Raw genomic sequence first — 15,789 nt, forward strand, 5'->3', positions numbered from 1 at the left:
GCTACTATGGTGCCTCTATTTCCTAATGCACTTTTTGACATTTGTTATCAACAGAAATGAAAACGTGTTGAATTAGGACTTTATGTGACATGCTAGCATGAAGTAGAGCATAATTTAGAAGCAACAGGAAAGTTTTTGTTTTTTACAAGTAGAATAAAAAAGTGGTGTGTATTTGTCTTCAGATTCCCTTAATGAAATAATTTTCAGCGAAACTGCCTACCTTCAGAAGTAATGATTATGTGAAGATTTGTGTGGAGCTGATAACTGAAACTGCACTGCACCTTAATCCCTCTATGCGTAGCGTAAAACAAAGTGGTGGCAGTATCATGCTTTGTGAAGGATTTTCTTTACTGTTCACTGGAGTTAATTGGGAGATAACTGGCCATTTCATTATAGATGCCCATCTAGCAGGAACTCTTTCCACAGCTAAGTTGCAGCAAAAGGTGATTCAGAAGTCCAAATGATTTTATAATACATGAATAAAGGTGGGGAAACACAAAAAGACCCTACACTTTTCATGTTTAAATTTGTAAAAAACAAAAAAATCTAAAAAAACCCAAACAAAACTGTAACTATGTGAACTGTATCATATAAATGAAAAAATAAAAATGTAGTTTTTTTGTAATGTGACAAAAGATTGAACTATTTTAGTTGTGTTTGATGTATAAAATCACAAAACACTGAACACTTAAAATCTGCATTAACGTTTTAATTAATACTAAAACACTTCTTTGGATTAAACAAGTATTAAAGACATTTCCTGTTTAAATTGACTTTACATTTACTTAAATGGATTTCTCTTTTTAACATCCAAGTGTCTTCCACAGAAAACATTTAAGCCTTTCCCCTTACACATGCTGACACATACAGGGACTGACTTTCACTTGCTTCTCAGGTACATGGCCAGACAGGTGAAACTCACACCACCATCACATCACCTGAGCCGCTGATACAAGCTGATGCCTTCCACTCTGTTACCTTACCATCACAGTGTAACATTTCTTAATAATTACCTTAGCCCAGAGAAATGCTGGGAACTTAGATAACGATTATCTGTGCAGGAGAACGCATACAACATTACTCAAAAGGGTTAATGCTTATCAAAGAGACTGTTGGTGATTTATTGTAATATAATGCTTTGGGAAACTTTAATGCAGCTTATTTGGAAGTAAGTTACTTAGACCAGAAAAGGAAACCATTTGTTTAGATTAAATTACAACACGTGCGTTGAGGTTTTTGTTTTAAGCTTTGTTTTATTTCTATTCTGATGGGAATACCTAGAGGGAATAAACAAATTATCCAGCTCTAAAATGTCAAGGTGTCCCTTTTTAACAACTCTGGCATGTTGACTGTGACATGCCCACCAGGAAACACAACTAATGCCATCAAGGCCTAATTATGAGCCAGCTCTAACTGTGCTCCAGGCTTCATCCATCATACTCACTTTGACACTGTCTCTGCCCATATAAACACTCATAATTACGCTCTGTATCAGATGCTATTTGTCATCCTCTTGCTGGCTGTGTATGTGCTAATCACTGCTATTACAGTCATATTAATACACCAAAGCAGCCCCTACTGGCCTCACACTGGAATATATGTTAGTAGACTGAGATTTGAGTTTGACCTTGATACTGCAAAGTAAATAATAAATATTGACTTTCATACTGCTATGCTTTCTGGATTTTTTTTTATTTATTCATCCAATGAAAAAACATTAAAAATGAGAATGTAAATGAAAACGATACATGCTTTTCAAAATGTTTTACAAATAAAAATATGCTCTCTCCTTAAAATTAATACCAATTTTAGCTGCAGATTCTCTGAAAAACAACTTCTAAGTCTTGAAACAGATTCTGAAAAGGATTCAGGTATCACTGGGCCAGAATAACAATCCCCCAGTCTCAAGTCCTTTGCAGTGTCTTAAGAGTTTTCCTCCATCTCAATCTATCTTCTCTTTAAGTCTGACTAGCTACCCTATCCCTGCTGAAGAAGAGGATCGCCACAGCATGATGCTGTTACAATTGGGATTGTATCTCTAGGTGTTAGTTTTCTGCCTTCTGGAGCTCTTTACATGCTAGTAGACTTAGTTTTGGTCTCATCTTTCCAGAGCACCACTCCGCTTCATGAGTTGTAGCAAACCGACATCAGAACATCTTTTGAGTTTCTGTAAATAACGGCTACATATGTCTTATAGAGGCCAGATCTTTAGTGTACAACTAACAGTTGTCATGTGAATAACTTATCTCTACAAATCTCCATGTGTCTCATGGCTGCTTTTCCAAACAATATTCTCCTTTCCCCGCTGTTTAGTATAGGTGAAATCTTGCTATGTTTACAAGTTTACAACAACCATTCTATGAACAGTGCCCTTTAAAAACCTTCAAAGCTCTGTATATTGTTATGTTGTCTTTTATGAGACTCAGCGAAACCATTTAATCTGTTACCCTCTCCCTCAGTCTAGCATCTTCAGCAGCCTCTCCAAGTTGTGTCTAGGATTTTCCATCATTTAGCTCTATCCATTTTTACATAAACTTTAACCAGCTTCCTTGGCCCTTCTGAAAGAAAGCCTGATACTGCCACCGCCATGTGTCACTGCCTCTATAGCAACCCTACTGCAGTATTTATACAGAAATTACATGTACTTTATCAGGATTTTATTTAATCATTAGCTGACATCTGATGGCAGTTGGTTAATCTGGATTTTATAGATTAAAGGTAGTAATATTTAGATGCATACCACACTTTTTAATTGCATAAAATTCTGACAACCTTCTATCCTTTTGTTCCTCACAATGATGCCCTACTTTGTGGTGGTCCATTACATAAAATCTCAGTGATCTACACTGCATTTTGTGGCAGCACATGAATAAGTCACAGTGTTTTGAATACTTTTGTAATGAAGTGTTTATTATTCCACGCTCAATATATATGTAAGAGTTGGCGAGGAGAACGCCGTCAAATACTTTTCCTGTCACTCAGTAACTTCTACAATTTTGGCTCTGTGTTCATTTCTTCAGCCTTTTTGTAATTTCATTCAACCTTCTTTTTTTAGGACTGGATGTGCCTCAGGCTGGTCTCTTTGGTCCGATGGCTCCCAGCAGGTATGTGAATTCAAGATGAAATTCTTCTTGGCACATTCAGCATGCTGAATATTATGATGATTGCATACAATAGCCAAGAAGAAATTGTGAACATATAAGGAGGAGTGTGACTCCTGACATTTTTCCAAAAATGTATTTTAGTTTTTATGCTTTAAATATTCATCAATCGAAAAATGACTCACTCTTACATTTAGTAAAACTGTATTAAAATAAAAAATAATCTGGTTGTTTGGATCAGCTTTCGACCTAAGTAATTAGATAAAAGCAAGGTTCTTCGTATAGTATTTATGTTTGATTATCCAAAATGTTTATTCATATTTTTAAAAAAAGAAAGTAATTAAATGGTTGTTAAATCCAAACTTTAATGCAGTGAAATAAAATCAACATCTTGTAAAAGGTTATGTTCTTGTAGTTCCCTTTGTTTCCTTTTGAATGACTGTGATTAACAGCACAATATATATGATATGTTTAAAATAAACTTGGGCAATTGGGCAATGTGTAATGTACTTGGCCATGTATTTTTTTTCCCTGTGTACTTGTAAATTAGTTTTCAGTTGTTATAAATGACTCCAATATAGAATGAAGAGTTGCACAAAGAGCACAGTTTATCCAATCTTTTCAGTCTGCTGTCTTGACTGAACCGCGCTGTAAAGTAATGAAGCACGACGTAGTTTTCACAGAGAGATCTGGTAATTATGGAAGCGCTGTGATGAGAAGGTTTTCTTTAGATGGACTAGATTGGCCATTCATTACCAGCACCCCCACTACGCACAGGCAAATGCTCACCAGCTTCAGTGACAATGGAGCACAAACTGATTCAATCTGGGCTTGTATTTACAGACAACAATGAGATAATCAAGTAGAGCATTACACTGAGTAGCACACGGCTGGCTGTGTGTGTGCATCTCAGTGTGCATACCTTCCTCGTGGCTGCATATCCAAGTTTTCAATACTAAACTCACTGTTTTGCCGACTCTGTCTTAATGTTTTTGTGTGAAATCAACTCAGAGTGATATTGTAAATGATAGCAAATACAAACTTAGTCATCATTCAGCATGGACCATATATAAAACAGAGTTTCTACAATATGGAATAAAATACAATTTGATTTAAGCATTACCAGGTCTGGCATGAGTAAGAAAAATGAAATGGGGAGGTATAGAAAATCTTTGTATTTCTGCACTTTAGTTCCATCTTATTGCCTAAATGTTCCATCCACTTCCAGTGTGTGGTTTATTCAGGTTTCATGCTTGAAATCGAACACCTGCATCAATATATGCCATGAATTCATAGTAGAGAATTCATTAAACTTTTGTAGTACCCTTAATATACATGCACCTTCTTTCAGTGTTGTGTTAGTATATAAAAAAAAAAGAATTCTACGTTCAGAAACGGATTGACTTATGCATAAAAATGTGTAGGAACCCTGTGTGATGTTTTTACTAGTGGTAAAAATTGTTCTGCAGAAAGTTTAGCAAGAAAACGTGTGAAAGATCAGAGGAAAACATGGGAGAAAAAACCAAACATCTTTTTGGGGAGGGCAGCTGATGTTTGAAAAGGCTGTTTATGTACAGTTTAAGTGATAAATGTAAATTAGCAATTTCTTTCTCCCCTACTTTGTTGTTTCTTATTTCTTCCCTACACTCCTAGTTAAGTACTCAATTTCAAACAAGCCCTGCTCCAGGGCCCACTTTTAGATTTTACACTTTTTAGACAGATCTGCTTAAACTCCCCATTTACCCATCTGACATCAGGTCACACAGGCATAGATGTGAGGAGCTGCCAGTGGAGGACATGGAGGAGTGAAATGCTGTGCCCTGGTCCTCTGGGAACTGGATTTAATACAACACAATAAAATGAGAGACAAGGGAGGGGATTTGTGATGTTTTTATCATGGCATAAGACACCCCTCATTGAAGGGTGTATGTTCGAGTTGATGTGCGTCTCTGCTGGTAAGTGGCTGGAAAACACGGTCTGCAGGGGTCCTTCATCAAAGCATGCTTCCAGGAGAAATAGGCTAAAGAAGAAAACATAATCCTTAACGGAATAGAAAAAAATAAATAATACATGAAAATAATCAAATTTTTCCTCCCGTTTGTCTTTCAGTATAATTAACAACTGCAAATGTAGGGATCAGAGCTGATTTCCTATCTTTTCTTTTCAGAGCTACATTTAGAGCATTTTAAATATTTTTATAGTTTCTTTTGTAAAGCCAGAACATTTTTCCTGACCTGTTTCTCTATGTTGATTATTCTGTTTGTTGACAAATGTTATTTAACATTCCTCTAAATAAAGTATGTGATATGCTTAATCTCCGATATATGAAGAGATGTAAAGTTGTTATTTACAGAGATGGCAACATTTAAGTTAAGGATTAACTTAAGAGTGTTGTCACTCTTCAAGCAGTGCTAAGAGCAACACTTCATGCTGTTAATCATGCTTTCAGTCCAGCTGTCTTTTTATTGTAGCACACTTCTAAGCAGGTGGCTACGGTGTTTCTCAAAGAAATGCTAAAATTTGGCTCGGTGAAATTTATTAACTCACAAAAATCCTCTTCAACTTTGACATCATATGTTTTTCAGTCATGTTACAATTTTTCTTTTTTTGGAGATGCTAATTAGCTGTTCCTAGTTGTAAAAAACAATATTTCATTTCCAAGATTATGGAAATGAAATATTGCTATATTTCCAAGATTATAGCAACTGTCCAAAAGTAAGAGCAAAAATCCTTCCTGCTGCACAGTATCAAAAAAGCAAAAACATTATGACCAAAAAGCAGAATAACAGAACTATTTCAATATTATTCCATCTCGAGTGACACAATTCAAGAAAAATCGATTGACTGTTTACTATTTTTGACTTTTCACACTAGAATTTATTTAAACCAATCCTGCATTTGTAAAAACATTAAAAACTGAGCTATTTCATTTCCACATGACACTTACTACAGCTCTGCTTTTTATTTCAGATGACATCTTATGGATAATGAACTATCTGATGAGCTAAAAATTTAATGTTCATTTAAGCTGCAGTCATATTTAATCGATCATCAGTGTCCTCTTTTGAAGACTGTTTGGCCATCAGAGTAAATCACTCACACTCTTCTTTCCCAATCCTATTGAACTTTTGACCACCATCTCTGAAGGTCAAAGATCAAGGCTGAGGGTTAGATTGGTAGCACTAAGGAGTCGCCCGACCCGGCTGGCTGTTCTTCTACGTTTAAGCAGGTGGAAAGAATGTGATTGTGGCGTTAGATTGATTAGTGGTGCGTGCCTGAGACCTGCAGGGTTTATGGATGTGTGCGTGTTGTGCTGTTACAGAGGCAGCAATGCATTTCAATGTGTCTAATGTGAAAGCTGTCAATACTCCTGATCCAAACCACAGTGCTTCATAGGAGGTTAATGCCCTTTGGCTTGTTGGTGGATCTGTCTGTCTGTCTGTGTGTGTTAACTGACAAATGTTTGCTCTTACACATCAGCCAGGAGGAAATGAAGGAACAAGCTTTGATCAAGTAGGCCATGACAACTGTACTATTTTAATCATGTTTGTTCATTCATTGCTTATTATTGGTGTTATTTATTTTCTATAGCTCAAAGGAACTTTTTTTTGTTTTTTTTTTTTTTTTTTACATCAGTAGGTGCTTAACAATATATATTTGGGTTTGTTTTTCTCAAATGTGTTTAATCTTGACTGTTTATTGGGAAAAATGTCATCCAACATTAGTGCTTGCATTAACAGCTGCTCTCAGTAGACCGCTGGAATGGAGGCTAAACTTTTCTGAATGTAAATGTAGATGAAGTCTTATTTAGCCTCAATCAAGTACTCTCAGCATCAGCTTATTTGCTTTCCTCCATAGTCAGGATGGATGTGAGTTTTCAGCTATTTATATTTAATGCGTATGTCATTACTTTGCACCGGATACATTTGTACCTCGATAAATTGTCCTTGTTGTTTCATAGTAATGGAAGGTTGCAAGTTCCCAGTTTTATTTGAATAGAATAATTTTTATTTTAGATTACTAGGTATAACTAAATTACCACTTGGCAGTTGCTCTCTTGTTTGTATAGCACTATGAGTTTGTTGATATGCATTACCCTGTTGTTTAAAGGTGTACAAGCATTTCCTGTGTGGGGGAGAAATTGGTTTGCCTCAAGCTACTCCGTACTATCCCTCTGGTGCCTCCACTCAACACGAGAGATCATACAACATAGTCCTGAAGCACCCCACACAAATCCCTGTGGTGATTATCAGATCTCCTCAGATCCTTTCAAAGCCCCAGACTGAATTGGAAGCCACTTTGTTTGTTATTTACTTGCTGTGTAATGCTGAACTGCAGCTACATAGAGACCAAATGCATGAACACACAGTCATACACGCACACGCCCACACACACACAAAACCTGCTGCTTTAATGAAAAATACACTCAACAGTCACTTTAAAAGGTGCACCTTTCTTGTATTATGTTGAGTATTACTTTTCACTCACGATGTAGACAACATCAACACTCAGAAGAGAAGGACATGAAGCGATGGACATGTTGAGCAAGAATATAAATTCTAGCTATAAATGAATCCAAGTGCACCAGAAAAATACGTCCCGCAGTACTACACTGCCATCACCAGTGATACACACCAGATGGATGCTTTCTTGTTTTTTGCAGCATATTCTTACCCTGCCATCTTGAAAATTAACCTGAAATGGAAACTCACCAGACCAAAAAAATGATTTTCGTTTTTGGTCTGTTGTCCCATTTTGATGAATCTGGGAGAATTATTTCCCAAATTCCTGTTCTTAGCTGATACTTGATTGGGCTCCTGATTTGGTCTTAAATCAGGTTTTAAATAAGACCAAAGTCTTTACCAAATTTGGTCTTATTTGTTAAAGAGTTGGTATTCTACCTAACTTCTTTGCAACCCTTCTATCTAACTGAGAACTCTTAGCTTATCGCCTAGCCAGAATTATATCAAATTTTATTTGGTACAAACATTTTCCCAAGTCAACAAGACAAAAGTCACAATAAAGTCTCCGTCATGTATGGTGCATTAGAAAGTCCACAAGTTTTGGAATGTATTTATGATAATTAGCTCTTCAAACCCTTAAAACATCCAGAACTAATTGATATTACATATATCCGTGTGCACACGTTTGAATATAGATGCTCGTTTGTATCTGTTTGTGTAATCACCCAACACAAATGAAAGTCTGTCTCTGAATGTGTCTCTAAGTGATCATATTTGTCTTCTGAATGTAGCTGAATGTAAACCAGGTCTAGCCGACTCCCCGTAGACAGGGAGATATGGAGATATTATGGGATTTGTGCAGGCACACTCCCTTCTCGCTGTCTTGGAGTGTGTGTTCGGAGATATTATGGAGAACAGAGGCAGGCTGGGAGCCTCTGAGGCTATTAGCTCATCTGTATTGTATTGAGACGAGGGTATGTACACATCTGCTGATGACACCAGAGGATTGGGCAGTGTGTGTTTGTGTTTGATCGAAGGCACACCATTTTCTTTCCTCTTTGTGTCTGTATACATGTTGTTTAAATTTGCTTGTCCATGTAAGCCGCCAATATTGTCATAATTTAACAAGTATGCTCTTGTGGGGAAATTGCCCAGGTGTGGAAAAACAACTGATGAAAAAACATACAAATAATAGAAACACATTGTTTCCACCTTTTTTTTTTTACTTTATGTTGCATGGTTTGATCTGTCAAGGGACTTATTGCTATCAAAATGTGAAACATTTCATTTTGGGAATCATGAATTCAACTGCAAATACTGTATGAGAAGAGGAAATGCTGATCAAATCACTCCAACTGTGGCCAACTTTGATTCAGCATATTTTGTAAACAAGGCGCTTTTGTATTTTATCTTATCAGTACATTCTTGGGTCTGCAAATTATCAGTAAAATGTTTTATTTGACATTTCTTTGACACAGTTTCGGCTTTGTTCAAATGCTTGCAATATTAAATGAAGTTCCATATTTGCCTTGCACTGTTGACTGCATCTTTTCCAGAATCAGGTTAACTTTCTCTTTCTTTTCTGTTGAGACAGTAAGTCTAGGTCAATTGATGAATACAAATGTCACTAAATGTCTTATCAACATGACTAAAAAGTTGTAGGCTAAGATGTTAGAGCAAGAAAGGTAGAATGAAAGCAGAAGACACAACCTCACTCTCACCTCTTTGTGCCAACGTTAGCAGCTTTATCTCACTTTGATTGATATGGCGTCAGAGGTTACTCGATTAAACAGTGCTTCACACTGCATAGATTCCTACTTAAAAGTCTCAGGACCTCTAAATTATTTATTGATGTCTGTTCCAATCTGCATCTGGCTAAGGAGGCCGGTGCACCATGTGAGGGTGAAGGAGAACATCTCTCAGCAGTGGCGGGGGGGTTGGCTCAGCAACGCCTAGAGGAACTTGTTTTCCATGTGCACTTGTTCACCTGCCCATCTTCTCTAATGGAGCTCAGCAGGGAGGGATGAATAGGCTTGAAAGTAGCAGAGCTACAACGAAATTGCACCGCAGCAGCTCAGCGTGTGCTGTCCTCAGTTCGCACGAGTAAAATCCCTTTGCTGTCTTTTCTTTTCCAACTCAGGCTTTTACCTATAGGAGGAGAAAAACGAGACGGGTTTGCAGGTGCATATACTGTAAATCACCAATGAACAAACTATCCAGGAAGGAAGCAAGGGAGCCCATACAATCTTGTAAGTGTTCTAGTAAAATACAGAGACAAGCAAGTAAGAAGAAATTTGGTTAATATCCCAGGAAAGTAACTCAAGAATCTTTTTAAAGTTCAGTGGTAAAGGAAAATGGCTTCTGATTTGTTTTCTTTCTTTTTTCCCTTGAGTTCACATTTAGTGGAAAAAGAAATTTACATGTCTGATTTAATACTAAGTTATTTGGAGACATTTATGTGTTCCAAAGTGCAAGGTAGAAGTAAAGTATTGGTAGAAAAGTGGTAAAGTTATAGAAATTCTAGTAAATTTATAAATTCTAGTAAGCTCTGAATCTTAAAGATCTCCAAGGAACTTTAGAAATGGGAGAGTGCTGACACATGCATTACGGTACTTGCTGATGTTCAAAGCATGTGAGCCTTTTTAATGTAAGCAGAGATTTAGTTTTTAAGTTATGGGTCAATCAAATAAGGAAAAAGTTTTAAAATATTTTAAATTTGTAATTTCACGTAACGAAATGTGAAACCATAAACTTTTAAGGGATATGAACACCTCTGTAAGGCCCTGGATGATGAAATGCAATGTTCTTCTCACTCTGTGTTATCTTTCACACAGTCATACCTGTCCCCTCAGTGGCAGCCTTACAAATCTTTCAAAGTATAAAAGTACATGTCAATGAAAGATGGTCAGGGCTTAAGCATTGACACAACCTTGAGGACTGAAGCGTTGGATGGAGGTCTCTGCTGTTTTGTTAGATGAAGTTCAGGGAAAAGTAGTGAACTCATTTACTTTGTATTGTGTTGAAAGCGGGATGTGAGTGCGAAGCTTTAGCTCTGTGGGCTGACCCATGTTTCTCTCCCTGCTGTTTATTGAGGGCCTGTCTCAGGGGCCAGATATTGATTTTTGCCTGGATAAGATGGGATAGCACTGGAAGACTCTATGATGGATGGATGAGAGGAAAAGAAAGGACTAAGTGGAGGTGTAGTTCTTGTGCTTTCCCTTGACCCTCACTTATAATTTGTGAATAAAACAGTGCATGTTTTCCCCCTCCCTTCGGCTGCCAATTTAACCGATGGTAATAAGATAACAATGACATTAATTTGGATGTTTTTCTCCCAGAAGCACCAAAGGACAACTTAATTGTTCAATTCATTAGCTTGCACTATCAAGGAACAAATATCAGCTCATCTAGGAACTCCTTACTGACTGAACAGTTGAGTAGATAATTCTAGATTTTAATGAAGTCAAATCATCACACTCAGATTTTAATAACTTCTAAGTTGTCACATTCATTTGTTGGCCCTTCGTTTGTATTTAATATGTATGCCATTTTAGGTTTTTGACTCAGTTTTCTCCCCGTAGTACTTCTCTCCTATCTCATTTTGAAATTTGACAAGCACATACTCTCGATTCTATCAATGTTGCTGTTTGCAGTTTAAGTGCCAGGTTAAAATCACATGAACCAGACAAGAACACCCACAAAAACACATGCCCCCACACACACACACCCCGCACACACGCGCATACACCTTCAAGGCTCTCTGTCAACTTAACGTTAGACGATCAATGGCAGTAGGTCAGCCTGGTGATTGCAAAACTTAGAGCTGTATGTTTGTATATTGTCCTTTGTGTTCATTTGTGTACTTTTGTGTGTCTGAGTGAGTGTTTACTGTGTTGTTCTATGCCTGATGGAGAGCAGGGCTTAGGACAGCCGAGTGCATAGGGGTTTGGGGCGAGTTGGGGGAGAAAAAAATGCCCAAGATTCATTTTTTCTCATCTTGTGTAGAGGGAGAACAGGGGAGGACGGTGTGTTATTTTTCTTGGCTTTAGCCCTCACGGCTCTAAGTGGGTATTGATCAGGTGCCTTAATGCAAACCTGTCAAATTAATTTTGCAGAGAACGAAGGTTGTGACTGCTACAAGATTGCTTCAGCACTGAATAGTAGGGGGATGGATAGATGGATAGAGGGATGGATGGACGTGGCTTTGGATTGTTAGAGATTGGGAATGCATTTGTATGGTCCAAATAGGAAGCTTGTATTCATTTTTTTTTTACATTTTGTTCTACTCATGCTATTTTTGTGATGTTCCAATGCTTTCCCTGGCTTTTACAAAATAATATGCATGAATTTACACATGTAGATAATGGTACAAAAGAAGAAAGTTGAACTATATATTCTTACTTATGAATATAGGAATATGTTCATCCTGTTCTAGACCCGCTCGCACCTTTGGTGTGAAAAGCCTGCAGTAACATAATTTCAAAGTCAAATAAATTTTGAAAAAAAAAAAGAAAACTAAAATTCATTTTGAATGCATTAATTTGATAAACCTAATCCGGACCCTGAGTTTGCTAAATAAAACACGTGCTAAATGAGATTTGTCTATCCTATTTGTTTTCTAAACGCCCTTGAAAGTTTATTTGACTGTTTGAGCTCTTTGAAATGCCGAGAGATTTGGAAAAAAATATCTATTGGCCTATGCCAGAAAACTGAAAATGGTCATCAGGTCTTCCAGGATGATGATTATAAGAAACATATTTCTAAATCTACAAAGGAATTGTTCTGTCCTAAAAATGTAACTTCTGTTTTCTTTGTAGTTGTTATTTTGAACAATATGCCTTCAGCCAGCTCATAACTTCAGTCACACAAATTACTGATTATTTTTCTTAGTTAGATCAGTTTCATAACACATTGGACAACAACTGTGCTAACAGGAAAGGAGCACATTTCAGTAGGAAACTTTGTTCCTTAAAAATATAAAAATATCTGTTTTACAGTACAACCAGCTTAAATTAAGAAAATTTCAAATTCAACCAATCATTCCTTTCCCATAAACGATGTATGATCTACTGGGTTTTCTCTGATTTTGAGCTTTGACATTTAGTTTATCTAAATATAAATTTCACACTGGATACTGTGGTATCTATCTGCTGACTGTTAGAGTTGTTTGACTGGTGTGCAGATGTAGCAATCAATACTAAGCAAAAACACAAGCCGTGCAATACTTTGCCTTAAAAAAAAATCATTGGAAGAACATTCTCTCTGGAAAAAGTGCAATATAACAGAATTATAGCAGTAAGTTTTCTAATGATTCAGAATAAGCTTTAGTGAGATTTCCAAATATTTCAAGATTTGAACTCTGATGACATATTAAGTATGTTTTAAATTCATAATCGTTGTGCACATGAGGTTGTTTAGAGCAGAACCTCTCATCCCTCCCTGGTCTCTCATAAACCTGTTGCGCTATAGCGGCGTAAACGTTTCCTTGAATATATATCAGTATGATTGCAGTGACGTGTAAAGTAAGAAAATAAACTACGAAAACATTTTCAATCAGCACATCTGCTCATGTGAGTCCCTGATGTTTTTCCTTTTGCTTCAGTTTTTGTGAATTATGGTGGTTCATGAGGATTTTATATAATAATTTTATTATTATATAAAATTTTATATAATAATTGTATAATATATAATAATTATATAATAATTGTGAAGTGAAAGTAAGATAAATATTCAAATTTAATTTAAAAAAGTTAAAAAGCATGGTATCCATTTGAATTTATACTACTCAACCTAATTTTTGTACAGTTGCAGCTGAAAATCTTTTCACTTTTGTCTCTACCAGTTCTGCACACCATGAGATATTTTTGATTCTTCTTTTCAAAAAAAACTTAAATTAAGTTAGACTGAGTAGAGAGTGTTTCATCCAGGCCTGTCTTGTATTTCTTCTTCTTTAACTCTGACCAACTTTCTTGTCCTTTCTGTAAAACATATTCACAGCATGGTGCCACCGCCACCATGTTTCTCAGTTGGGATGATATGCTCAGCATGACATCAAACAGTTAGAATTTGGTCTCACCTGACCAAAGCAACTTAATCTACATCTCTGCAATTCATTCTTAATGGCTTGTGGGGACACTGTAGTTTCCTCTGTATGTATTAATGCATAGTAAAGCATATATATTGTTTTAAATGATTAAAATGGGCAGATTTTATCATGTTTAGAGGATTCTGAAGTATTTGTGAATTTTAGCTAAATTCCGGCAGTTTTGGTCTCCGACCTCTGTGAATACCGGCGGCCCACTCTATATTTATTTTATTATTATTACATGGTCTACATTAGTATTGTGACTGTGTAGCGCCAATGGCATTTATTCTACTGCCAAGAAAATATCTTAGGTTTCTACAGGACTGCCTCTCTAACTCGGTGGCTAACAAAGCTATAGTAAGCTTTGACAGTCACCGTATGCATTCATATGTTTGTCATTTATTTCTGAGCCACTGTCTTTTTAAACCCTTGCTGCTGCTTCCATGCAACTTTCTGAAGAGGCACAGTGGAGTTTTAATTTATAGGTGAAACAAATCGAAAAAGGCTTTTTCCTCTTAATCAGCTTATTACTTTCCTCTGAACGTTAAATTGACGGTCTCTCAGCTACCCCACATGGACAGTAGTCTGTGACACGTTATGTGATCATGAGTTCAATTTAAAGGGTTTAAAATTACTTAGTTCAGTTGACATACTCTAAAGGCTGAAAATTACTTAACACATTATCTTGTAGGTTAATGTGTTTCTTTTGTTCTTCCAGTCAGGCTGGCCATTTTCAATATGTTAGCAAAAGCAAACTTATTTCATTCACATCAGTGTGCCAAAGTAATTCTTGATTTAAACTCACGAAATAAATAAAAAAAAAAAACATTTCATGATTGCAAAATTGCTTTTGCATTTGTAGCAGTATTTGCATTTTCTTTAAACCATTCTTTCTGCCTTTGTCTCTCTCAAGGGCTCACAAACACTGAATTTATTTAAATTGTAACTCAAATTGTCTCACTTTACATAGCAAGCTGCTGTGGTACTCTAGATGCAAATATATTTGTGGGACGCATGTGGGTATGCATGTAGTATAAGTGTGCACCAGTGATTGTGTAAAGTGTATTTGTGCTCTTTGTAAATTGGTTGGCTAGTCTAAGAGGTTCCATTACTGCTCAATGGCTTTCATCTGGTCATAGACAGAAAGTCCTTACATCTGAAGAAAAAAGGACACAGTCTGTCCTTTTTGCAAAAACACATACTACTAAAAACACGGATAAACATGGAAAAACACAATGTGTGAGACCAGGAATTAAGTCTTATGATAAAATACAGTCATTCATCTAATTACAATTCTAAAGTGTACATGTTCTAATACAACACAAAATATGAAGACAAGCAATTTCGGAGTCCTGCTGTATCATTCTTAAAATCTCATACAGGTACACTTTTGATGCTTCAAGTATCCTTGAAGATATTAAATATATCAATAAAAATGAGCATTATCCATACCAACTTAGTTCTTTTTTTATAAAAATGGAGAGAAATCCATTTTTGCACTCCCTTGAATAATCCCAAAGTTAGCAAAATTCTTCTGCCTTTTACAGGTATCCAATAAAAATGTAGGTTGAGTTTCAAAGAAACAATACTTTGCTACTTCAAACTAGTTGCTACATAAAAAAAAGTTCACACATGATCATTGAAGATTCTTAATGTAACCGAGATATGTTTTCCCACTGTTCAGAATGATATTTGTGGTAGGAAATTAAGGCTTGCATGGCATGTGGCAGACAGATGACATGTACCAGAATGGCAGATGCAGACTGTCACAGAGCAGGAAATCCAGACATTACTGATTGTGTTTAGTAATAACTGATGTACACACACAGAAATAAACACTAATGGAACTCTGGAAGTTTTGCATATTGCTCTTAAACCAACTCGGTACAAATTGGTTTTGGTAAAGGAAATGTGTACCGGATATTTGAGGACTCCAAACTGCTTAGTGTATGTCTGCATGAGCAGACTTTTGGTCTTTGGAAAGAGAACTTAATTGAAACTTTCTGAAAACTTGATTTTCAAAACTGAGATGAAGAAATATAAGTCTTTGAATAATGAGGCAAATGTGACAAAAATGCTCAGACCAAGCAGGTGTACAAAATGGTTCTCACAAAATTTACCTTACTGACTAATAGGACAA

The 15,789-nt window shown here is 36.3% G+C and overlaps 1 long non-coding RNA gene across 1 annotated transcript in view; it reads left to right on the forward strand.

The window, feature by feature from the left end:
• The window catches only part of LOC122819571, a 74,996-nt gene that overhangs the window by 22,958 nt on the left and 36,249 nt on the right, over positions 1 to 15,789 (forward strand). Inside the window, exon 3 of the long non-coding RNA XR_006368631.1 lies at positions 3,056 to 3,104. This is a non-coding gene — a long non-coding RNA (uncharacterized LOC122819571). The remainder of the gene's footprint in view (positions 1 to 3,055; positions 3,105 to 15,789) is intronic.

This window comes from Gambusia affinis, linkage group LG17 (assembly GCF_019740435.1).
Source record: "Gambusia affinis linkage group LG17, SWU_Gaff_1.0, whole genome shotgun sequence".
Lineage (NCBI taxonomy): Eukaryota > Metazoa > Chordata > Actinopteri > Cyprinodontiformes > Poeciliidae > Gambusia > Gambusia affinis.